Source organism: Oncorhynchus nerka, linkage group LG24 (genome assembly GCF_034236695.1).
Source record: "Oncorhynchus nerka isolate Pitt River linkage group LG24, Oner_Uvic_2.0, whole genome shotgun sequence".
Taxonomy (NCBI): domain Eukaryota; kingdom Metazoa; phylum Chordata; class Actinopteri; order Salmoniformes; family Salmonidae; genus Oncorhynchus; species Oncorhynchus nerka.
This window is the reverse complement of record NC_088419.1, coordinates 21,371,733-21,397,967: the sequence shown is the minus strand read 5'-3', so window position 1 is coordinate 21,397,967 and position 26,235 is coordinate 21,371,733. Positions and strand designations below refer to the sequence as shown.

The 26,235-nt window shown below is 43.0% G+C and overlaps 1 protein-coding gene across 1 annotated transcript in view; it reads left to right on the top strand.

The window, feature by feature from the left end:
* The window catches only part of LOC115107659 (transcription regulator protein BACH2-like), a 107,521-nt gene that overhangs the window by 12,885 nt on the left and 68,401 nt on the right, over positions 1-26,235 (top strand). The window lies entirely within an intron of this gene.

Genomic DNA, 26,235 nt, shown 5'->3' with positions numbered 1-26,235 from the left:
TGTGTGTGTGTGTGTGTGTGTGTGTGTGTGTGTGTGTGTGTGTGTGTGTTTGTGAGATACATGAGAGCTTTCCTGTCTTTGGGGAAGCCCACACGACAGACCCCTGAGCTGCCAATCAAATGACTGGCATAACACCTTTACATAGCGGTCTGACTGGTGTTGTAGAGAAACTGCTGCTGGTGAATGTCTTGATACTGATCACTATCACCATGGAAGACAAACCTGTAAGTACTTGACTTGTTAATCACTCTGTGTTTACTTTTGTTGTCAAAGTACCATTTATGTTGTCAAGGAAGATGTTCTTATGTTTGACAGCAAAGCGTTTTTGTGGTCACAATGTGTGAAGACTACATGTTATCGATCCTTTGACGATAACGTCTACCAACTATGCTGAATTGACCAGTTATCTAGTAGTATTGTGTTCATAAAGTCCTATTCATCAGCACGTGTTTTTACTTGTCCATATTCTAAATGTGATGCTTATGAACCATATCAGAAGAAACACGGAATAAATTAGACAGGTCTATCTAAACCTAATTCATGGATCTTTGGTTTACGGTAGAGCTGTGAGGAAAGACCTTGAGCCACAAACTTCTTGTAGTCTCTAGGAATTCCTCCCCATGTTGAACTGTGTTGTGAAGTGTTCGTTGACAGAGTTCAGTGAATACATATATAAAAGTGAAGACATATACAAAAACAATTTGCAAAGGAAATGAAGCTTGTTTTCGTGACTTCCCTCCCCTGCAGATGCTATAATTTTGTCTGTAGCCAAATTTATGTAGAAACTACTAACAGAAACAAAAATGTATTCATGTGTTTGTGTTTCTTCCCTCTATGCTAATTGTAAATCTTTATTAACCATTCTAAGCTGTTAACAGCACATGCGTCTACTCTTATAAATCACAGCTTTTTCTACTTTAATCAATTCCCTCCATTTTAATATTTAAATCCTGATATAAGATCCCATTGAACATATGTTTTGAAAAAAGGGGAACTTATGACTTGTTAATGGCAAAGTGTGACTGCTCAATCGCTTTATGAACGGTCTTCAGTGTGCAATGTATGCATATAGAGTCAAGGCTCATATCCCCTCTTTATTGTTGGACTATTAGTAGCACAATGGTTTCCTGTGTCTCGCTACTGTTAGTCTCAGAGCCAAGGTTTGTGGCTTAGAACTAATCCTGTAGCTAATGCCATCATAGTAGGAGTACAACTCATAAGTGTGCTTAGCCCCGGACCACATGCAGGGCAGGAAGGATGCTATGTAACATGGCTAAGACCTGCTCAGGGTAAATGCTAGTGCCTGGCGAGGCCTGGCTTCTAAACTTGTCAGTCACAGTCTCAACCCAAAAGTCCCGATGAAAAAGTTTAGAAACCGTTGACGCTTGTTGTGTTCAAGGACTTAGGCCTATTCCATGATGCCTATCTTGCAAAGTTAACCTCTTTTTGAGTCATTTAACCATATAATACAAGTGCAAAGTGACATTAGGCCGTCGCTTGGATTCCTTGAACGTCTCAGAAGTATCCATATGCACTGTACAAGCAGCAGTCTGCCTGTCTGGCTCCCATGGTGCACCTCTTCTCATCCTGCATGGGGAAGGCAGTGAAAGAGGCCATTGTTCTTGTCACTCTGAGGCATGTTGCATGCACTTATGACACTGAGTGGGAGAAATTATGCCCATTATAAATCTGGAATGTATTTGAATCAATCAATTGTAGAAGAACAAAATGCATTTCATTACCAACTTCAATTTTAGAAGGACCCACTTTTCTCTAGAAAGTACTTTAAGTTAAGTTTTAGTTGTTCATAATAGGCAGGAGTACTTTTAGTTACAATAATGTCATTTCATATAATTGAGAAAAAAAAACACTTTTACACAGAAGCTTGAACAGGAAAAATCTGGACATTTCTAAATAAACCCAGAGAAACAATATGGATGGAAACACTACATTTCCTCTTTTAAAACTAAGAGCGTAACAAAATCCCTTTTTTCATATTTCCTTGGCGCGCAGAAGAAATGGCTTATACTATAACATGACTCAGTGCTCGTTGGTTATGGGTTGGAGAATAAACTTGAAGTAGACTACCTTCGGAGTGTGATTCAGACATCTGGTCTATTGAATCAACTCTTCCTCTAATGCCTTGACAAAACAAATGGCTTTCAGGGCTTCTCTCTCCTTCTGTTTTCCCTTCTTTTCAGAAGGCATTGATTGATGTGGAGTAAACCACACTTTCAAAGTCTTTATCTCTCCCTGGGATTGTTCTGGTATGATGTAATGTTTTGATGATCCTCAACATGGTAAGATGTCATGTGTAGCAGCACTGACATAATTCTTTTTTTAAACAATACCACTATCTGAAAAGACAGAATCCCATGTCTTTTCAGAGGAGTTCTCTATACCTCACAGATCATGTTAGCCCCATTTAGATTGTGGAACACTTTGTAGCAGCGAGACAAAGGTATTTGTGAGAATGTTAGGTTCTTGTTTTTCTCAATGGAAACCGAGCCTCTCATCAGACAGCCAGTTTCCAGTGGTTGTTTTTCAGCATCTTTTCTGGTGTGCACTCTGTGTACCAGCCGATCTCCCTAAGCTACATCATATAGTCACCATCACGAGGGTGTAAACTAACAGCACAGCATGGAGGTCGTAAAAAATGCCCTTATCCACCAGGGAGAGGCCTATTTTTAACACTACTCTTGTATCGCGTATCGCCATTTTGGTCTTTTGTGGTGAGGAGGATATTTTGGGACGCTCTCGGGAAGCCTGACCTGTGAGGCAAGATGAGGTGGAACCTCCCCACAACAATACATCTTGTGAGTGTGTGTGTGTTTATGCGTGCATGCGTTCTCAAGGTGAAGCCAACATCTGAGACAGACCTGTTGCAAAGTTGAAAATACAACTTGTTTCACCAGCGCACTAACAGCCGGTACTTCTACCAGCACTTTCACTATCTGTACTAAAAGGTTCCAAATAGGAACCAGATAGCAGTCTGGAACAACCGTACAGACCTCAGAAGCTAAACAAATGGTAAACAGCTACAAAATAATTTCAAGGAGCCCCATGTCGGGCCTTTCCTCATTGCATTAGCAGGACATAACAGTCTCCTGATCGGAACTAGGGCCGCCTGTTACTCCTCACACTTAAAATTGTGGTCTGATAGATGGCCCTGATTGGGGTGGCTTAAGTTCTCTATCAGAGCCCAGGAAAAGTCTTCTGGCCTGCCTGCCTGCCTGCCTGCCTGCCTGCCTGCCTGCCTGCCTGTCTGCCTGCCTGCCTGCCTGTCTGCCTGCCTGCCTGCCTGCCTGTCTGCCTGTGTGTGTTTGGGTTGGATAATGATCCTCCTTGTCTAGAGGCTGGCTCTGACTTTACTGCCCTGTTTTGGAGGGGGAATGTGTGTTGGAGGGGAGAACGGGAGGGTGAGTGAAAGCACAGGAATTCCCACTCACTTTGGCTCGTCCTGCATTCAGTCTGATCCTCGGCTGCCCCCCACTCCCCTTTCTCTCCCTTCCCTCCCTCCCTCCCTCGATCTTTCAGTTCTCTCCTCTGTTGGAGAAAGGGGGACGTTTGTTGTTGGAATACGCTCAGCACTCTGATCTGTGCCCGTCATTAGAACATGTTTGTTCCGAGCTGAGCGGGTGCTCCCGGAGACCCTGCATGGCGCGGGGGGAAGCTAGGCGGCCAGGCGGCCAGTTATCATGGGGGGACCACTGGGTTCATTCATCAACCTGTCATGGGCCCCGCTTTCTGTTATTTGTAGCCAAATCCATCAAGCATGACAAGCGGGTAATTTGAGCCAAGTCGAGGGCAGAGCTCCAGGTCCCTTCCACAAAGTCATTCTTCCCCTCCCTCCTGGGAAAGGCTCCGGATAGCCCGCTCAAGATCCAGAGTTTTGTTGAGTCATGTGAGAGAAACAACCACACCGACTGAGGTGGGGGGGCTGCTAGGGGGAACCGGGGGGGCTAAAAGCTGCTCACAGGCTAAGGGAGACAGAGGAATGCACTGGAGCCAGCCTTGTATAAGGTAATGTCTGGTGAACATGCCGGGGTGGGACGTGTGCACAGATTTATTTTAATACACTGCTGGCAGGGCCAGAGGGGAGGGGAGAAGCGTCCAGCTCCCTGGCATCTCGTCCCGGGATCACAGTCACGCATCGGACAAGACAGGACATTGTACTAGGCTAACCACCACAGACGACAAAAACACACAGAGGCAAGTTTCAGTTGAAAGTTTGGCCCACTAATCTGCATGATCAGATTGGGTTGCTTTATGTTCCACTGTCAGGGCTTGCATTCCTTTTCCATGGGGTTGTTGTGTGTACCTGCTGTTAGAGTGATTCCCCTGACACCAGCATGTTTTGAGTTCACTGCCCTGCAGACAGATATGTTTTTGGCATGTCACTCAGGCATTTAGCGTTGCAGTGATGTACGTGTAGCAGCTATATGGTGATTTGATGTAGGGGTAGTTATGTGCTCCAAAGCTGTGTATGGTTATTATCAAAGGCATTTTTGTGTAATATTCATAGACTGATGGACATTGTAGGTTGACAGATCAAATCCCAGCAGAATTCTGCTATGGTGATGTAGTAGCCTAAATGTATAGAAAACTAAATCATTTGTTGAATGCAATGTTATCCAAGACCCTCAGGACAAGGAAATAGTATGCATATAGATTGTAACCAGCAAACAGAGGAAATGTCTACAAGAGAATGTGCAAACAGATCACATTTCCACACAGAATGCACTTTGTAGTGTCAGCTAGTATGCGAGAAGCCACTTTCCCAGCAGTGTGTTTGTGACCTGGCTCCTTACCTGATAGAGCAGCCTCTCTGAACAGGGCAAGCATTGGTTGGTCTGGACTAAGCTGTCCCTCTGACCCCCGTGGACCCTGTGGCTCTGCTCAAACCCGGTCGTTTGTTTCAGGTTTCAGGTTTTATTAGTCGTATGTACAGGATCCACGTGGTATACACTGTCAATCTAAATGCTTAGTTGCAGGTTCCTCGATAATCGAACAACAGTAATAAATAAGAAAATATAAGAATAGGAACATAAAGTAAATGGCTCAGTAGAATAAAATAAAGATTTTAGCATAAGTATAATACATGAAGACACAGAGTATAGTCCAATATTTACACGTGTTTTGGGGAAGGGGGGATTGTGGGTGTGTGTGGAAGTGTGTGTGTGTGTGTATGTTTTTGTTGGGGGATGGGATGACATGTTCCATAAACACATTCCCTGAACAGAGTGCTGTGACCTGGACAGTCTCATTACAGTGTGTGTTGTAACACCTGGCAAGGTGGCCTCTCTCTGGGTGGAGATGACAAGGTCGGTGCCAGCTGCCAGCGCCGGTCAGGAAGGGACACACAGGCGATGGCCTGGGAGGGAACAGTCGGGTGCAGGATGGTTAGGTGCCACAGACACAGCAAGGCCTGGGGAGCTACTGTTCTGTGTGGCTGATTCACTTTCCCCACTGTGACATGACTGAGGCTGACTCCCAAATGGCACCATATTCCCTATACATTATAGTGCACTACTGCCATTTGGGACGCTGCCTGGGAGTGTAGCCTTACTCAGGCTTGCTTGGCTGCTACAGTATCGGTGCATACCATCTGAGATGAATGTACCGTAGTGAGAAGTAGGGCTACTACTTGGTTGTGGAATCTGTTTCTATCTCCCTTATTGGTTCCTTGTTGCTTTTATTTGTGCTTTTACTGCACCACCCCTTTTTGTCTTATATTGATCGTTCTGGTATAATACTCCATTAGATACCAACACAATGTGGTGAGTGCATTGTTAATGCTCTGCTGAATGTCAATTCAAAACTGCCTGAAGGCCAAAAGATAGGATCTCTTTCTGTTGCTTATTTTATTAAAACGAGCACAGATCTGAATGTGTTGCTTCTAAACCAACAACAGTAGAACTCTTTACTTAGACTAAAGATCTTGTACAAAAAAGAAAAAAAGAAAACATGCTAAGTTTTTAGCTCTTATTTAAGTTATCTTAAGGAAGCGCGTTCTCGTAAGCCGAAGACCTCTATTGATGCATATAAATTCCTTCTGAGTTCTGGAGACTGAGGGCTGAAAGGATACCCTTGGGAAAACATTTCTTGGAACTCTTGGACTCCCGCCACAAATCATGGGAACAGAAGTACTGTGAAAGGAATGGAAAACAGCCGACAGAGGAAGCCTTTTTCTCAGCAAATTGAAATTTGCTTATCTTACGACACTACATGAAGAAAGACAAATGCATTAAAATGTCCCATAATATGGAAGTGGGAAGTTGTTCATCTAGTTCATTTCTGGACTAGAGGTTTGTAACCCTGGATCTTTATGTCTGATTGCCATGGAAACCATTATTTGGGGCAATTGCCGTGGTAGACCACTTTAGCAATCTCCTTGGAATATATTACTATCCTACTCTCTCCTCACCTTCAACCTCTCACCATTGTCTCGGACATAGTTTACTTCAGCCTCTTTTCGCAGTAATTGCAGTAGGCTACCAAGCTCAGGAATGCACAACCTATCTACAGCAGTAGATCAGCAGATCCTACGTCCTCTTACCACTAGTACTGATCATGATCATGAGCTGAGGAGAAATAGAACAGAATCTTGGACAGTGAACTGACCATGTCAATAAATCAGTACTGTGAAATTGAAGAATTCACAGCCTGTCTATCTGCATGCAGAATCACAACAACCTGCAGTAGGGGTTAGATTAGATATCTCAGCTAGGTGGTTGAAAATAACCATATTCCAGCATCTCATTATTTCTCATCTTCATTGCATATATTCTTATAGCACATTGATGCCCAAAGAAGATAAATAAACCTATCCTCATCCTCTTCCTAGAAAGCTTAGACCAGCAGTCTGGCTGTGAGGCAGGTTTATGCTTTGGCTTTCACCTGGCATTGGCTTAATTTTGAGCTTTATCAGGTGAGTGAAGTGGGCTGTGCAGCAGACCTGAATAACCACCCTGACATTGAAAAAGCCCAATGAAATCATGAACAGAACAGACGTGTTGATATTCGTATTTCACAGTTAAAGTGCCGTTCATTCAGAATGTACTCTCTGTGAATTGGCAAAGCAGCTTGATGAATGTTTGGAGGAAGGGACTGCTGGTTATTAGCTCCGTTCCTGCTGGCTGCCAAATGGACTCTGGACTGATCTCAAAATCAACGTTTGAAATCAATCACTCTTTGACCTTCAGAGGCACTACTTTTTCCTATTAGTGAAGCTTTAAGTAGCAGTGTGTGTACAGATGTAGGATCTTCATTTGATCAACCTGTTGCAGGAGAACTTTCCTGAAATGCAGGAAATGTAAAGCTTGCAGTTTATCTGAGGTTGAAAAAGGCTTCTGAAGTTTGTACTTTCCACTGAAATTTAGACTAGATTTCCCCTTATGAAAAATGCAGCAACCCCTACAAAAATGTCCATTAATTATAATCCACATAAAAATGCACATTTCCTGTTGCTGCAGGATTTGTTTTCTACTATAGCAAACTGGTTCAAATGAAGATCCTACATATAGTCTCAGCAGCCGTGTCACTTGAGATGGCTCAATCAAACATTCTTGAAATTATTTACATTTTAAAAGAGACAGAGGAGAACAAAAGCAATAATTAATTTCTGCAGGCACCCTAGATAGTGGACCGGTGATGCCCACATTTATTGTGCAGGAAAACAACCTTCCTCAAAGATCTGCTAACCCATCTGGTTTAGGTGATTAGCAAAAGCTGAGGCAGATGGCGCCCTGGCCAGATTCTGCATTGCTTCAGGCAGGGTGTATTAATCTGCATAAACTACCGACTGGCTTGTCTGGCTGCCATGATTATTTTGGTGTGGTACAACATTTCTAACTGTGGCTGAATGGGAACATTTTACAAAGAGAAAAAACACCCTATTTTCCAGTGTTGGGTTACTGAAGGAATTGTCCACCAGCACAAGGCTCATTTACTGTGGTGAGATGAATGACTGGGACCCTCAGGATGTTTTTGTTAGGGACAAGGCAGGCGGTAATGTGGCCTTCCTCCCCTCCTCCTCAATGTGCACTGAACACGCTACACTGAATAAAACCACAGCCACTCCACTGGCAGTCCGTCTGGAAATATTGACACACCAGTGGAGAGCAGAGAGAGAGAGAGCAGCCCCAGAAGCTCCAGAAGCCCCAGAAGCCCCAGAAGCTCCAGGAATCCCCCTGAGTAGAGACTTTGGGCGGGAGGGCGGGAAGGTGAGGTGGAGCATTGGATTGCACTTGAAGCAGGTCACTTCTTTACTAGCTGAACCGAGTGAACCCTGCCTGAGTCAGCTACTTCCCAACCAATCTCTCCCGCCACGGTTGGTGAAGAGTCCACCCCTCCCTCCCTCCCTCCACCCCTCTCTTTCTCTCTCTCTTGCCTTCTCCTTGTTTATCTGTCTCCGTTCCCCACCCCCCCATTGATCGAGACTCGAGACTGCTGCAAGCCTATTGGCTGCCCCTCTCTCCCTTCACCAACACCCCCCACCTGACCCCCTTTACTCGCCCTCGAGTCCCAGTCGAGTTCAAGATTAACATATGTTAGGGATAAGTGATGGAATATCAGTATAGGTATATAGCACTACAAATATAGCACACAAAATACAGTGCAAACAATCAGCCACACACTGCCAATTGGAACACATGCTGTTCATCCCCTACTGATAAATGGTCTTTAGTTTGTGGGAGTGAAATGACCATATCCCCACTATATCCCACCCCTTTTCTAAACAGGATAATCTGCTCCTTGACCTTCACAGCCACTCATCTTAATGCATATCATAGATAAATGCTTTGTGGATCCTTATTTGGCACCAGGCTAGAACTGTGTATAATTTGTAATTAGGATACCTCTCAACATTGTATCAACATGTTTTTATAATTTACACTTGAGAAATGTGTCAGTAACGTGTTGGTTCCCATGTCAAATTATATTTCCATACACACACAATGATGCATGAACAAATATGTTCACACTTCAAATATTATATTTTGCAAAAGCTATCATCCTTGATGTAACCTGGCAGTCTATCCACAATCATCTGATTATGGTTTTGGTCTTTGTTTTAGTGAGTGAGTGAGTGAGTGAGTGAGTGAGTGAGTGAGTGAGTGAGTGAGTGAGTGAGTGAGTGAGTGAGTGAGTGAGTGAGTGAGTGAGTGAAGGAGTGAGTGAGTGAGTGAGTGAGAGAGTGAGAGAGAGTGAGAGAGAGAGAGATGTAATTATTAATGGCTGCCACCCCCTACTGATCTGATGGAAAACGCTAATCCATGACTGCTGGAATTCTTAGGGACCATTCGAAATTGACTGGGAAAGGTTGTGTGTGGAGAGTTTTGTTTTTTTATTGGCCACAGGGGAGGGTAGTGCTCTTTTCTCCCTGGTTTACGTTCACTCTTTTGTCTCCGCTTGCATGCACCTCCCCTACATCAAGGTGTTTTGGTTCTTCCCTTATGCTCTACGCTTTTCCGCGCGTTAACTTGTATTATAACCTGGGTGGTTCCAGTCCTGAATGCTGATTGGCTGAAAGCCAACAACTACCTAATACACAGACATCTAAGTAAACGAATAGAATAAGAATATATACATATAAATACAGTTGAAGTTGGAAGTTTACATACACTTAGGTTGGAGTCATTAAAACTCGTTTTTCAACCACTCCACAAATTTCTTGTTAACAAACTATTGTTTTGGCAAGTCAGTTAGGACATCTACTTTGTGCACAAGACAAGTAATTTTCCCAACAATTGTTTACAGACAGATTATTTCACTTATAATTCACTGTATCACAATTCCATTGGGTCAGAAGTTTACATTCGCGCCGTGAGGAAGCGTTGCAAAATAAATGTAGAAATCTATATTATTCAATTATTGCACCCACATTGCTCGCGTGCGCCAACGAGCGTCTGTGTTGCCAAGGGCTAAAATAGAAGTCAGTTCTATTTGTGACTCAGTTTGCGCTGCAAGTCCTGCCTCTCCCATCTCCTCGTTGGTTTATAGAAGCAGGTACCCACGTGCCATCTCCTCATTGGTTATACCCACGTGGGTGACTGAAAGACGAACAAGGTCAGTGGCGGTAATGCACCTAATTTGTGAAAGTTGCCAATTGCAATATAAAGTCAAGAGAAGAAAAAGCCTGGCAGGAGGAGAGATGACTAGAAATTATTTGGTCCTAGGACAAATTAGCTAGCAACAGCAAGCTAGCTAAATAGGACAAATTAGCTAGCAAGTAAGTGCAAGCTAGCACGCTAAATTGCTATAAATGTTTAATGCTTTTCGACCTGTCCCCAAATTAATGTAATTGGTTCAGAGTTTGTTTTGATATTTTAACCTGCGTGTCGTGATTGCGTTTGGTATGGAGGGACAAAATACATTTCTGCACAATGGCGCACGTGCGCAGCCGGTTGGGTTCCGTGTAAATTGACTGTGTCTTTAAACAGCTTGGAAAATTCCATAAAATTATGTCATGGCTTTAGAAACTTCTGATAGGCTAATTGATAGCATTTGAGTCAATTGGAGGTGTACCTGTGGATGTATTTCAAGTCTGTATCCTCTCTGTGTTAGTGATGGCTGTTTAACAGTCTGATGGCCTTGAGATTTTATTGGTCTATATTTTTAAGTCTCTCGGTCCCAGCTTTGATGCACTAAATATTCCATATAAGTCCACAAGAACAAATAGGAATATCTGATAGGCAGCGGGGAGGCCAGGTGCATCATCACGCATGATAGAACAATGAAGACATGAGACATACGCAGCTAAAAAAGCTCCCCTATTGATCTTGTTTAAGAACAGTACAATTATCCTACCCTAGCCTACCACACCACAATGCAATTAATTATTGTGTTATTGTATAACAATTGTATTATTATTATTTTGAATGTGTCATTCTATTTGGATCAGTTGTGGGTCTAGTCTGGACAGTTTATAAGGTCTAGAAAGGCACCGTAGCAGGCCAGTCTGGCTGTATTATTACTTCTGATACTGAGGTGCGCGGTCTGTTGCAGATTCTCCCAAGTCATCCTATAATTATGTGGCCATATACAGTACCAGTCAGACGTTTGGACACACCTACTCATGATTCCTACTCAAGGGTTTTTCTTAATTTGTAAAAATATTTTCTACATTATAGAATAATAGTGAAGACATCGAAACTGTGAAATAACACATATAGAATCATGTAGTAACTAAAACAGTGTTAAACAAATCTAAATATATTTTATATTTGAGATTCTTCAAAGTAGCCACCCTTTGCCCCGATAACAGCTTTGCACACTCTTTGCATTCTCTCAACCAGCTTCATGATGTAGTCACCTGGAATGCATCTCAATTAACAGGTGTGCCTTGTTAAAAGTGAATTTGTGTCATTTCTTTATTCTTAATGAGTTTGAGCCAGTCAGTTGTGTTGTGACAAGGTAGGGGTGGTATACAGAAGATGGCCCTATTTGGTAAAATACCAAGTCCATATTATGGTATGAACAGCTCAAACAAGCAAAGAGAAATTACAGTCCATCATTACTTTAAGACATGAAGGTCAGTCAATCTGGAAAATGTCAAGAACTTTGAAAGTTTCTGTCACGTTCTGACCTTTATTTCCTTTGTTTTGTATTTATTTAGTATGGTCAGGGCGTGAGTTGGGTGGGCAGTCTATGTTTGTTTTTCTATGATTTGGGGATTTCTATGTTTCGGCCTAGTATGGTTCTCAATCAGAGGCAGATGTCATTAGTTGTCTCTGATTGAGAATCATACTTAGGTAGCCTGGGTTGCACTGTTTGTTTGTGGGTGATTGTCTATGTTAGTGGCTTGTGTCAGCACAGGTCTCATTTGTAGCTTCACAGTCGTCATTGGTTTATTGTTTTTGGTTACTCTTTTGTACAGTGTTGCAGTGTTCAGTGTTCTCTTTATTAAAATTCACTATGAACATATACCACGCCGCATTTTGGTCCTCTGATCCTTCTCGCCTCTCCTCTTCAGATGAAGAGGAGGAAGACCGTGACAGTTTCTTCAAGTGTAGTCGAAAAAACATCAAGAGCTATAATGAAGCTGGCTCTCATGAGGACCGCCACAGGAAAGGAAGACCCAGAGTTACCTCTGCTGCAGAGGATAAGTTCATTAGAGTTAACTGCACCTCAGATTGCAGCCCAAATAAATGCTTCACAGAGTTCAAGTAACCGACACATCTCAACATCAACTGTTCAGAGGAGACTGCATAAATCAGGCCTTCATGGTCGAATTACTGCAAAGAAACCACTACTAAAGGACACCAATAAGAAGAAGAGACTTGCTTGGGCCAAGAAACACGAGCAATAGACATTAGACCGGTGGAGTCCAAATTGGAGATTTTTGGTTCCAAACGTTGCATCTTTGTGAGACGCAGAGTAGGTGAACGGATGATCTCCGCACGTGTGGTTCCCACTGTGAAGCATGGAGGAGGAGGTTTGATGGTGTGGGGGTACTTTGCTGGTGACACTGTCTGTGATTTATTTACAATTCAAGGCACACTTAACCAGCATGGCTACCAAAGCATTCTGCAGCGATATGCCATCTCATCTGGTTTGCGCTTAGTGGGACTATCATTTGTTTTTCAACAGGACAATGACCCAACACACTTCCAGACTGTATCAGGGCTATTTGACCAAGGAGAGTGATGGACTGCTGCATCAAATAACTTGGCCTCCACAATCACCCAACCTCAACCCAATTCGGAGTGTTTTGGATGAGTTGGACCGCAGAGTGAAGGAAAAGCAGCCAACAAGTGCTCAGCATATGTGGTAACTGCTTCAATACTGTTGGAAAAGCATTCCAGGTGAAGTTGTTTGAGAGAATGCCAAAAGCTCTCAAGGCAAATGGGTGGCCACTTTGAAGAATCTCAAATATAAAATATATTTTGATTTGTTTAACGCTTTTTTTGGTTACTACATGATTCCATATGCATTATTTCATAGTTTTGATGTCTTCACTATTATTCAGCAATGTAGAAAGTAGTAAAAAATAAACAAAAAACCCTTGAGTGAGTAGGTGTGTCCAAACTTTGAATGGTACTGTATGTTCCCAGCAGGCCCGGTTATTCAGGAAAGCCTATCACACGCTTTGCTCTGCCTCCTCTCCAATCCGAGCAGCTGTTCATTGCGCAACTAGAACCTAACAAATCCTGGATTGATTTGATTAACGCTGCAATATAGCCTAAATATTGTCATTGAACTTTTTTAATGTATTATCCTTTATATGTGGCATAAACATAACCAGTCACAATGTTTTAGTCTGATTAGGCTACTTCAAAACTCTCCTGTTATCATGAGCGTGTTCGTCCAAAATATGATTCCAGCCCATCCTCAAAATGTCTTGACATTGAAACCCTAAAGACTGGCAAGTGGGCTAATCCAGTGTCACTTTTATTATGCCTGCACATCATGGTTCACCAGCAGCTCCAAACATCAAAAAAATAAAATCTACAGACTAGCCAAAACATGCTTGTAAGAATTGTACTTAAACTTCCCCCTCATACTCATCTGGAAGTCAAGCATTGTAAGCAGCTAGGCTGGTTATCTGTGGAAAAAAAGAGCAGTATTAATTCCACTTGGTCCACTGAATTATCACGGACTCAGCCCCCAGATATCTGTCCAACTATTTGGTCCCGCTTCAAATGAAGTTGAGCTTATAAAGGCTTCATAAAGCATTCATAATGGCATCTTTAGCATAAATGTGACAAAGCATCTATAACCATATGTCATGCTTTATAAAGGGTTCACAAATGTTACATAACTGTGTGATATAATTACCAATGTCACATGTGACATAACCCACTATGTCAAAAATGACATAAACATGTGCTTTATAAATGGTGACAGGTTGTGCTGCAGGATGACACACGCTCTAAAGAGAAGTCATGTTTGTCACATTTTACACCATGCAACAGTTACCAGTGATGAAAGCCCCAACAAAGGACATTTAAAGTGGCTTTCGTCTGAAACCAAGTGACATGTTCCTCAGTACACAAACACTCACACAACAATATAACTAGCCATAATGTGAGGTGCTGTGCCCAGTCAGGTGTTTGACACAACAATATAACTAGCCATACCGTGAGGTGCTGTGCCCAGTCAGGTGTTTGACACAACAATATAACTAGCCATACTGTGAGGTGCTGTGCCCAGTCAGGTGTTTGACACAACAATATAACTAGCCTTACCGTGAGGTGCTGTGCCCAGCCAGGTGTTTGACACAACAATATAACTAGCCATACTGTGAGGTGCTGTGCCCAGTCAAGTGTTTGACACAACAATATAACTAGCGATACTGTGAGGTGCCCAGACAGGTGTTTGACACAACAATATAACTAGCCATACCGTGAGGTGCTGTGCCCAGCCAGGTGTTTGACACAACAATATAACTAGCGATACTGTGAGGTGCTGTGCCCAGTCAAGTGTTTGACACAACAATATAACTAGCGATACTGTGAGGTGCCCAGACAGGTGTTTGACACAACAATATAACTAGCCATACCGTGAGGTGCTGTGCCCAGCCAGGTGTTTGACACAACAATATAACTAGCGATACTGTGAGGTGCCCAGCCAGGTGTTTGACACAACAATATAACTAGCGATACTGTGAGGTGCCCAGACAGGTGTTTGACACAACAATATAACTAGCCATACCGTGAGGTGCTGTGCCCAGCCAGGTGTTTGACACAACAATATAACTAGCGATACTGTGAGGTGCCCAGCCAGGTGTTTGACACAACAATATAACTAGCCATACTGTGAGGTGCTGTGCCCAGACAGGTAATTGACACAACAATATAACTAACCATACTGTGAGGTGCTGTGCCCAGACAGGTGTTTGACACAACAATATAACTAGCCATACTGTGAGGTGCTGTGCCCAGACAAGTGTTTGACACAACAATATAACTAGCGATACCGTGAGGTGCTGTGCCCAGTCAAGTGTTTGACACAACAATATAACTAGCCATACTGTGAGGTGCTGTGCCCAGTCAAGTGTTTGACACAACAATATAACTAGCCATACTGTGAGGTGCTGTGCCCAGTCAGGTGTTTGACACAACAATATAACTAGCCATACTGTGTGGTGCCCAGCCAGGTGTTTGACACAACAATATAACTAGCCATATTGTGAGGTGCTGTGCCCAGACAGGTGTTTGACACAACAATATAACTAGCGATACTGTGAGGTGCCCAGACAGGTGTTTGACACAACAATATAACTAGCCATAATGTGAGGTGCTGTGCCCAGACAGGTGTTTGACACAACAATATAACTAGCCATAATGTGAGGTGCTGTGCCCAGACAGGTGTTTGACACAACAATATAACTAGCCATAATGTGAGGTGCTGTGCCCAGACAGGTGTTTGACACAACAATATAACTAGCCATAATGTGAGGTGCTGTGCCCAGACAGGTGTTTGACACGACAATATAACTAGCCATACTGTGAGGTGCTGTGCCCAGACAGGTGTTTGACACAACAATATAACTAGCCATACAGTGAGGTGCTGTGCCCAGTCAGGTGTTTGACACAACAATATAACTAGCCATACTGTGAGGTGCTGTGCCCAGACAGGTGTTTGACACGACAATATAACTAGCCATACTGTGAGGTGCCCAGACAGGTGTTTGACACAACAATATAACTAGCCATACTGTGAGGTGCTGTGCCCAGACAGGTGTTAGACACAACAATATAACTAGCCATACTGTGAGGTGCTGTGCCCAGAGAGGTGTTTGGCACAAAATATAACGGTCTCATTTGTTAGAGATGTCCACTAGAATAACACCATAGCCAGAGACTTTATTATTCACTGTTTAAAATACACTGAGTGTACAAAACATTAATAACACCTGCTCTTTCCATGACATGTACTTACCAGGTGAATCCAGCTGAAAGCAATGATCCCTTATTGTTAAATCCACTTATATCAGTGTAGATGAAGGGGAGTAGACAGGTTAAAGAAGGATTTTTAATCCTTGAGACAATTGAGACATGGCTTGTGTATGTGTGCCATTCAGAGGGTAAATGACAAAATATTGAAGTCCCTTTGAACGGGGTATGGTAGTAGGTGCCAGGTTCACCGGTTTGCGTCAAGGACTGCAAAACTGCTGGGTTTTTCACGCTCAACAGTTTCCTGTGTGTATCAAAAATGGTCCACCACACAAAGGACATCCAGCCAACTTGACACAACTGTGGGAAGCATTGGAGTCAACATGGGCCAATCACAGATTGTCAAGCCAAGGCTTCGATACTGGTTAGGCCTACGAGGTAGGGAGAGATGTATTTTCTGTTTGTTGAGATTGACATAGTCTATTTACTGTGGTGTTGAAAACACAAACCATGATATTGAAGCGCCTGATGTCGGTATACTTTGTTTCTTGGTTGTGTGGTGCTTTGGCACAGAAACCTGTTGGTGGAACATTTGTTACATATATTTTATATAATTATAAATATACCATCAAAATGTAGAACATCTGATTTCCCCCTATCTGCAGCTGGCTCTGATTGTTGTGTAAATGAATCAGGAAGGGAGAGGGAGCACGTCTGTGGTGGTCGGCGATTCTTGCGTGGCATTGACTGTGCCACAAAAGCATGCTGAAGTGGCACAGTCGATATCCACGTTTGTTAACACAGGGTTGCTACATGTAGCTCTAGAGTTCCGTGTAGCACTAGAGTTCCGTGTAGCGCTAGAGTTCTGTGTAGCACTAGAGTTCCGTGTAGCGCTAGAGTTCCGTGTAGCACTAGAGTTCCGTGTAGCACTGCACTGATCTATGGTCTAGACTTTTCTAAGAGGGCTTTCGGTGGGTTATCTCTTGGTTGTGGCTGTGTTTTCCTTGGTTCCCTGTTAGACCCTGCTGGGTTGTTAACATGCTGTGTGATTTCCAGCTGTGTAATGCACACAATACTGTCCAAACAAATCAACTCAGAGCATAGCGGAGCCCACCAGTGCAGGGGCTGATACAGACTGGGGAGGTGACGAACAAACACTCGGGTAGACTTGGCTCTCCAGATCGTAGTCTGATGAACGATTCTGATACAGCAACTATAACAACTGGGTACCGGTTTGCTCTGTTATCAAATGGATTTCCCCGCATTAATTGGCCTTAATGTGTCGTTGTGTCCCATGGTGTGTGAAAGACGATGCTCTGGTCTGATGAAAGTGTATCTTCAGTTGTACTGTACTTTATAGCAGACCCTTTGTGCGCAGCTGCAGAATGCAAGCCTGTGCATCGTGATAACTGTGGTGGGTGAGGTGTTCTATGTATAGAAAGGCAGACGATGGGGAGCAGTTGGCCTTTGGAGCTGGTGCTTAGTTGGAACCCTATGTTCAAGTATCACTGTTGAACCGTTAACTCAGCCACAAATACTTGTGTTTCGCTGTGCATAACAGAGCCTTAATGATCAGAGTGATGATTGCGGTGTTCATTGACATTGTAGAAACGGGTCCGTTTGAAAAAAGATCAAAGCTAGGATCTCCTTCACGTTTTACTCTGCAGGTGATGTTTATGTACAGCTATTTTTGTTGATTTAATAGATGGATATGATGTGATTGAGGTATTGTACTCAATTCAACCAAGTACAGAAGCACATCAGTTTTACTTCAATGGAATTCAGTGTGTGCTATCTCTGCTGTGTGCTTGGGGAGATTCAGAGTAGTTTAGTCGAGGGCTAAACACATGACACGTGACTGTTGTGCTCCAGCTCTGAACAACAACTCTTCTGACACCCTATTTCCAAAGCAGGCACAGACGGAGGGGTGAATGTGGAATGTGTGTTATGTTTTTATTTAGTTTAGAATCTTCACAAGATACAGCCGAAAGTGTGTCACAGGCTGACCCAGGTTCAGTATGAGGCAGCAGTTTGCAGGGCGGTTGGCCCCTGAGACAGAGCGAGGCCAGGCGGAGTCTGTCTCCAGGAAGCTTGTTGCAGAGGAGACGTTAAACACTGAGTTCCTGTTTGACATCTGTTTCTACCGAGCCAAGTAGAGCGGGCGGGCAGGCAGGCAGGCCTCTCTCCAATTCTAAGGGGCTTTATTGACGTGGGAAACATATGTGTACATTAACAAAGCAAGTGAAATAATCTATTAACAAAAAACAATAAAACAAAAACAATTAGAAATTAACAGTAAATATTCCACTCAAAGGTTTAAAAAATATAAAGGCATGTTAAGTGTTATGTTATCAGCTGTGTACAGTGTTTTAACAATGTGCAAATATTTGAAGTACAAATAGTAACGGAAGATAAATAAATAGATAAAGGTATGTTGTCTTTACAATGTTGTTTTTGCTCCACTGGTTGCCCTTTTCTCATGGCAATGGGTCACAAATCTTGCTGCTGTGATTGCACACATTTCGCCTAACAGATAAGGGATATATCAATGTTTCAAATTCTTTGTGATCTGTGTGAAATATGTGTCTCTAATACGGTCATACATTTGACAGTAGGTTAGGAAGTGCAACTCAGTTTCCACCTAATTTTGTGGACAGTGGCTATATATCCTGTCTTCTCTCGAGAGCCAGGTCTGCCTATGGCAGCCTCTCTCAATAACAAGGCTAACTTAGTCTGTACATGGTGAAGGATTTTGTTAATGTTGGCTCAGTCACAGTCGTCAGGTATTCTGCCACTGTGTACTCTCTGTTTGGTTGGTTCTAATTGTTTTGCTGTCCTGGGGTTCTGTGGGTTCTGTTTGCATTTGTCTAAAGAGGCCCACAACCACTCTTCTCTAGGTTAATCTTTCTGTAGGTGAGGGCTTTGTGGTCAAATGTGTGGGCATTGGTTCCTTTGATATGGTTGTAAAATAAGTTATTTTCAAAAAATATATATAATTAGTGGGTATAATCTTAATTCTGCTCTGCATGTATTATTTGGGGTTTTACTTTGCATGCAAAGGATATTTTTGAATTAGTTTTAGCCAGATCCTAATTGGTATGTCGCTTTTTATGTTCCTTCTCTCTCTATCGCTCTCTCTCTCTGCCAGGGAAAAGGAGGCGGTTTAACTGCTCTGTGACCCCTTCCTCCCCACCCCTGTGGAAACCAAAGAAATTCGGATGACGCTCCTATCGGTTGACTCGGTGCCCAGAATAACGAAACGTTGAGAGATAAAATCAGGCAAGACAGGTTCTTACACATGCTACTAACCTGCTAGACTGTCAACCCGCAGGCTTGTGAATAATGAACCAGCTGTATATTTTGAGAGAGAGAGAGAGAGAGAGAGAGAGAGAGAGAGAGAGAGAGAGAGAGAGAGAGAGAGACACGACAGATTTGAAAGTGAACCCTTCATCTAAGGTGACTGATTCTGTTGCAGGCTACCAATTTAGTCTCAGAAAATTTCTCACTCAAGTTGAACTGACAAAAAAAAGTACAACCTGAAAGTAAATGTTAGGTACTACTTGAAGGCTGACAGATATGCTACATTGCATAAGAGAAACACATAGGCTTATTTTTCTTTTCACCAACTCGAAGTGATCACATGAAATTTCACTTAGCGTGATGAGGAAGGAAGAGCAATGTATTGGAAGAACTCTGCTTCCTTGTTTCCACTCGAGTCACTTAGAAATATCTCTTATTTGTTTTTCCATCATCAATATGGCCAATGGCCAATGCAAACCTCCTGCCCGCCTGCCTTCTGCCCTGAGTGAGGACACATGGCGTTGCAGTGTATTTTTAGCATCTAGCGATAGAGTGACCTGCCAGACATCAGAGGACCAATTATCCACCTACTACACCTTATGTTACATGAAACCCTAGAATGGGCAAAGGAGAGGTACACATGGAGCGGAGCCACACAGGCCCTTCAGGCACTTGATGATGTCAGTGTTGGAGGCTGAAAGAGGACACTGAGGTGGAGTGGGTGACACAGCCCGGGCAGAAGGCCAGACATGCAGGTGTTAATAAAGAATCAGTTCTAAGAAATCCTATTACTTTACTTTACTTTACTTGAACTTGTTCTGCTAAATAAAGAAAGCATGAAGAGGATGTTTGTGGTCATGTTTGTTTTCAGTTGGATTAGTGTTTTTCAAAAGTGCATGGAAAGACTGAAACGTCTCAAGTGTGTCTGGGACGTCATCATTAGATCAAATTGATGATGTCGTTGCTTCCACCAGTTTTAGAAGAGCTAAATATCTCTACACTGAAATAATGTTGTATTATTTTATGATCATATTATAAACCTTGCAGATTGTTTCTTTCTGTGGAAATGCTGAGGGGTATAGGCACAACCCACGTTTCCACTGATTTGTGTCTTTATTAAAAGTGACTGTTTGGTGATTCACACTTTCCACTGTATGGGGCAATTGGCGGACGGGGATTTCTTTGTCTGTGAGTAATTGTTTTGCTACATGGTGTGTAACACAATCTTAAATAGTTACTCTACTGTATGTTTAGCTACATTTGGATTAAAGCGTCTGCTAAATGGCTTATATTATTATTATTAATATATTACATCACACAGAGAGTTGACAACTTGGCTTCAAGTTGAAGTTGGCAGTTTAGATATAAGTGTTATTGAAAGGTAAGGCCATTGCCTCTCTCTTTAGTGGGTAGTTTAGGTTTCGAATCAATCAGATATACAGTGAAATGATACAATGACTATGAGGTTAAAGTGCGGGTTCACTGTATTTCCATTGACTGTATAGTGAAAGGGAGACATCTGAATCACCTTGCTGAATGCACCTGTCTAGAGGAACATGTTGTCCCTGAGGCAGGGCATTGTATGTGATGCTGACACATAGTCACCTTAGTCTATCCAATTTATTAATAAAACATCCTTATGTGAGGAAAACCTTATTCGCTTAAGTGCACCCAGAATTACAGAGAGATGCGGGCAGAAAATAAAAACTGTACGCACATTGTCTGTGTGAGAGACAGGGTGGGAGAGAGAGAATCAGAGAGAGAGAGAAAGGAGACAGAGACATGAGGGAGATGTAGGCTGAGATAGCCTGGCCCTGCAGGCTGGTATAGCCTGGCCCTGCAGGCTGGTATAGCCTGGCCCTGCAGGCTGGTATAGCCTGGCCCTGCAGGCTGACATAGCCTGGCCCTGCAGGCTGGTATAGCCTGGCCCTGCAGGCTGGTATAGCCTGGCCCTGCAGGCTGAGATAGCCTGGCCCTGCAGGCTGACATAGCCTGGCCCTGCAGGCTGGTATAGCCTGGCCCTGCAGGCTGGTATAGCCTGGGCCTGCAGGCTGGTTTAGCCTGGCCCTGCAGGCTGGTATAGCCTGGCCCTGCAGGCTGAGATAGCCTGGCCCTGCAGGCTGGTATAGCCTGGCCCTGCAGGCTGGTATAGCCTGGCCCTGCAGGCTGAGATCAGCCTAATCATTAGAGGAGATAATGCGGGGATGAGTAGTATGACATCAATATTAGGCACTCAGGCCCAGGAGCACCATTGTTGCCTGCCTGCCTGTCCCTCCCCCCTCCCTCCCCCTCCCCCTCTTCCCTCCTCCCCTCCACCCTGTGCTGAGTAAACAGTGGCTCCCCAGGGAGAAAGCCAGTCATTGATGGCCTGGCAGTCTACTGTGCATTGTTACAAGGCCTGAAGAGAATCCATAGTGACCTCATCCACAGACGGGAGCCCTACCTGTCCCCGGCTGCCATAGAGGGAGTACAGAGGGAGAGAAAAACACTGGCGAAATGTATTCGATTGCTAGTAAAATGAAGTAAAACAATGATGTTCGGGGGTTTTGACATTGATGGAGTGTCGTATGCCTCTAGTGGCTTAGTCTTTTATTCAATCGTGAAAATAAAGTGTTTGTGTTGTGTTGGGGGAAATGTAGTATTCCTCACTGCAGGTACGGTTTCACAGTTCTGGTGATGAGCATATTGAGGTGATCATACTCTTTCTCTGACATCAGAGGAAAGACGTGCACATTTTCACTAGAGGATTGCATGTGTGGTAATGGCATGCCGTGTTGCCTCAGAAAATCTGTGTCATCTTTATTAGAGAAAGAAGATATTCTGTGGGGGAATTAAAGGACAGAAATAAACGAGTGGTAGTTTTACAGAATCGACTGTATCTGAATAATCTCATCGGTGAAGATTACCACCACTTACTGGAATCATGATCAGTCTATGTCAGAGGTCACCAAGCTTTTTCTGAGTCAAGATCACTTTCACAGTCAAAAAGCAAACCAAGATCTACCTCTCCGATTAAAAAAAAAAAAGAACTTAAATTGTAACATTAACCTGATAAAACCAGTTCTATGGGAATGAAGTTCGTGCAGTAGTCTTAATACATTATCACAGCAAATTGGTTCTTCTCAGACCATTTTATATATGAAAACTCAAGCTTTGATAACAAAATAGATCAGTTGGTGTAGCACTTGTGAAGCACAGCTGAGCATAAATTGAAATGAGTGAGACTCCGGTGAGACTGACCAGAGAGAGGAGACACCGTCTTCCACCTGATGGTGAAACTCGAGTCGCACTGCATCTGCCTCATGCACAAACTCATGTTGTTCCTTTGACCAGAGATAGTTAAATATTCCTCAATATTAAAATAGACACGACGAGCTGCTAATAATAATTAGAAAGCATGACTATCGATACACTTGGCGACTCATTCATTGCAGTGCGAGTGGAAGTAGGGAGAAGTGCATCTTATGTTTTGTAATAGTGTTGAATAAAACAGTGGTGATAGTGTTGAATAAAACAGTGGTGATAGTGTTGAATAAAACAGTGGTGATAGTGTTGAATAAAAACTTCAACATGAACTCACTCATAAAAACGGCAGCTCTTTGCTTTATTCTTTGACTGTCTCTCTCTGGTCATATGGTTTTAAAAGTTATGAAATCTCATGTAGTCTAGTATCAAACTGCAGTGGCCGTGGAAGTTGAAGGCAAGGGGATTTGAGCTATCTGTTGGCCAGCGCTGTAGGCTCTTCTCTTTTTTTAGCCACAGATCTCCAGGTCTTTTCAGACAAATGAAATGTGCCAAAATGGGAATACTTTGCCTACCCAGTGTGCATGACTTCTGAATCGAGTGCACCTACCGCCAAAGCGCAACATACACAAAAAAGAAGAAACGTAAGCCTTTATCATTAGCTTTTCTACAGAAACGTTTGGTGATCGACTAGGAATGCCTTGAAAATCGATCAGTCAATCGCAATCGACCGGTTGGTGACCACTGGTCTATATTGATCTTACCAAGATATCAAACACTGGCACGAAAAAAAATGAAAAATGAAATACTATATCTACCTGTATATGACACCTCAAAAAGACCTAGACATCTGGCTGGAGTTATATTGCAAGAATGTGCTTTGTGTTTAGTCTGGATTATTCCAAGAACGTCTGCTGCTCTGTCATGATGTAAAGGTAACTGCCAAAATAAAGGAAACACTTGAGAAAAGGAGGGATACAAATTACACTGTATATTGAAAGCAGCTGCTTCCACACAAGTGTGGTTCCTGAGTTAATTAAGCAATTAACATACCATCATGCTTAGGGTCATGAATAGAAATGTGCAGTTGCCCTTTATTTTGGCTACCATGGCTAGAAGAGATCTCAGTGACTTTGAAAAGAGGGGTCTCAAAGGACCATAGGGGGTTTAAAGTGTGTGTGTGTGTGTGTGTGTGTGTGTGTGTGTGTGTGTGTGTGTGTGTGTGTGTGTGTGTGTGTGTGTGTGTGTGTGTATGTGTATGTATGTATGTGTGTGTGTGTGTGTGTGTGTGTGTGTGTGTGTGTGTGTGTGTGATCAAATCAAATCAAATTGTATTTTTCATATGCACCGAATACAACGGGTGTGGACTTTACAGTGAAAAGTTTGCTTACGATGCAGAGTTTAAAAATAGTAATACAAGAGGAATAAAATACACAGGAATGGAGCTGCACACAGGGAGTACCAGTACCAGATCACTGTGGAGCTATACACAGGGAGTACCAGTACCAGATCACTGTGGAGCTATACACAGGGAGTACCAGTACCAGATCACTGTGGAACTATACACAGGGAGTACCAGTACCAGATCACTGTGGAGCTATACACAGGGAGTACCAGTACCAGATCACTGTGGAACTATACACAGGGAGTACCAGTACCAGATCACTGTGGAGCTATACACAGGGAGTACCAGTACCAGATCACTGTGGAGCTATACACAGGGAGTACCAGTATCAGATCACTGTGGAGCTATACACAGGGAGTACCAGTACCAGATCACTGTGGAGCTATACACAGGGAGTACCAGTACCAGATCACTGTGGAGCTATACACAGGGAGTACCAGTACCAGATCACTGTGGAGCTATACACAGGGAGTACCAGTACCAGATCACTGTGGAGCTATACACAGGGAGTACCAGTACCAAATCACTGTGGAGCTATACACAGGGAGTACCAGTACCAGATCACTGTGCAGAGGTATTGAGGTAGATACACTACATGGTATACAAAAGTATGCAGTTTTACCGGTGTAGAATAATATTGAAGACATCAAAACTATAAAATAACACATATGGAATCAGGTAGTAACCAAAAAAGTGTTAAACAAATCAAAATATATTTTGTATTTGATATTCTTCAAAGTAGCCACCCTTTTGCCTTGATGACAGCTTTGCACACTCTTGGCATTCTCTCCACCAGCTTCACCTGGAATGCTTTTTCAACAATCTTGAAGGAGTTCCCACATATGCTGAGCACTTGGTTGGCTGCTTTTCCTTCACTCTGCGGTCCAACTCATCCCAAACCATCTCAATTGGGTTGAGGTCAGGTGATTGTGGAGGCCAGGTCATCTGATGCAGCACTCCATCACTCTCCTTCTTGGTCAAATAGCCCTTACACAGCCTAGAGGTGTGTTGGGTCATTGTCCTGTTGAAAAACAAATGATAGTCCCACTAAGCTCAAACCAGATGAGATGGCGTATCGCTGTAGAATGCTGTGGTAGCCATGCTGGTTAAGTGTTCCTTGAATTCTAAATAAATCACCAACTGTGTCACCAGCACAGCACCCCCACACCATCACACTTCCTCCTCCATGCTTCACGGTGGGAACCACACATGCAGAGATCATCCTTTCACCTACTCACAAAGACACAGAGGTTGGAACCAAAAATCTCAAATTTTGACACATCAGACCAAAGGACAGATTTCCACCGGTCTAATGTCTATTGCTCGCGTTTCTTGGCCCAAGCAAGTCTCTTCTTCTTATTGGTGTCCTTTAGTAGTGGTTTCTTTGAAGCAATTTGACCATGAAGGCCTGATTTATGTAGTCTCCTCTGAACAGTTGATGTTGAGATGTGTCTGTTACTTGAACTCTGTGAAGCATTTATATGGGTTGCAATTTCTGAGGCTGTTAACTCTAATGAACTTATCCTCTGCAGCAGAGGTAACTCTGGGTCTTCCTTTCCTGTGGCGGTCCTCATGAGAGCCAGTTTCATCACAGCACTTGATGGTTTTTGTGACTGCACTTGAAAATACTTTTAAAGTTCTTGAAATGTTCTGCATTGACTGACCTTCAAGTCTTAAAGTAATGATGGACTGTTGATTCTCTTTGCTTATTTGAGCTGTTCTTGCCATAATATTGAGTTGGTCTTTTAATAAATATTGCTATCTTCAGTATACCTTGTCACAACATAACTGATTGGCTCAAATGCATTAAGAAGGAAAGAAATTCCACAAATGACCTTTTAACAAGGCAAACCTGTTAATTGAAATGCATTCCAGGTAACTACCTCATGAAGCTGGTTGAGGGAATGCCAAGAGTGTGCAAAGCTGTCATCAAGGCAAAGGGTGGCTACTTTGAAGAAACTCAAATATAAAACATGTTTGGATTTGTTTCAACACTTTTTTGGTTACTGCATGATTCCTTATGTGTTATTTCATAGTCTTGATGTCTTCATTATTATTCTACAATGTAGAAAATACACAACAAAATGAAAGGTGTGACTTCCAGACTTCTATAGGACATGCTCTGCAATAGAACCATGGGCACTGTGACTAAAAATAGTTTAAGAAGCAGTGATGGTGGGATGGAGAGGTGTTTCCAAGGGTGTGTTTCTCTGTGTCTCAGAGGAGCAGCTGTCTGAAGAAGCCATTAGAGTGGACCCTTCATAGTCACGCCCTCCTAGAGCAGGGGAGACCCGATCTAATTGGCCAAGCTTTGATGTGATGCACATTCTCTAACCTTCTCAATGCAGCACGTACCACTTAACTTAATACACTTTTCTTTCATCTGCTAAGCCAATTCATTTGTAGCGTGGAATAAAATATCGAAGAGAAAAAAGCTCATTTTGA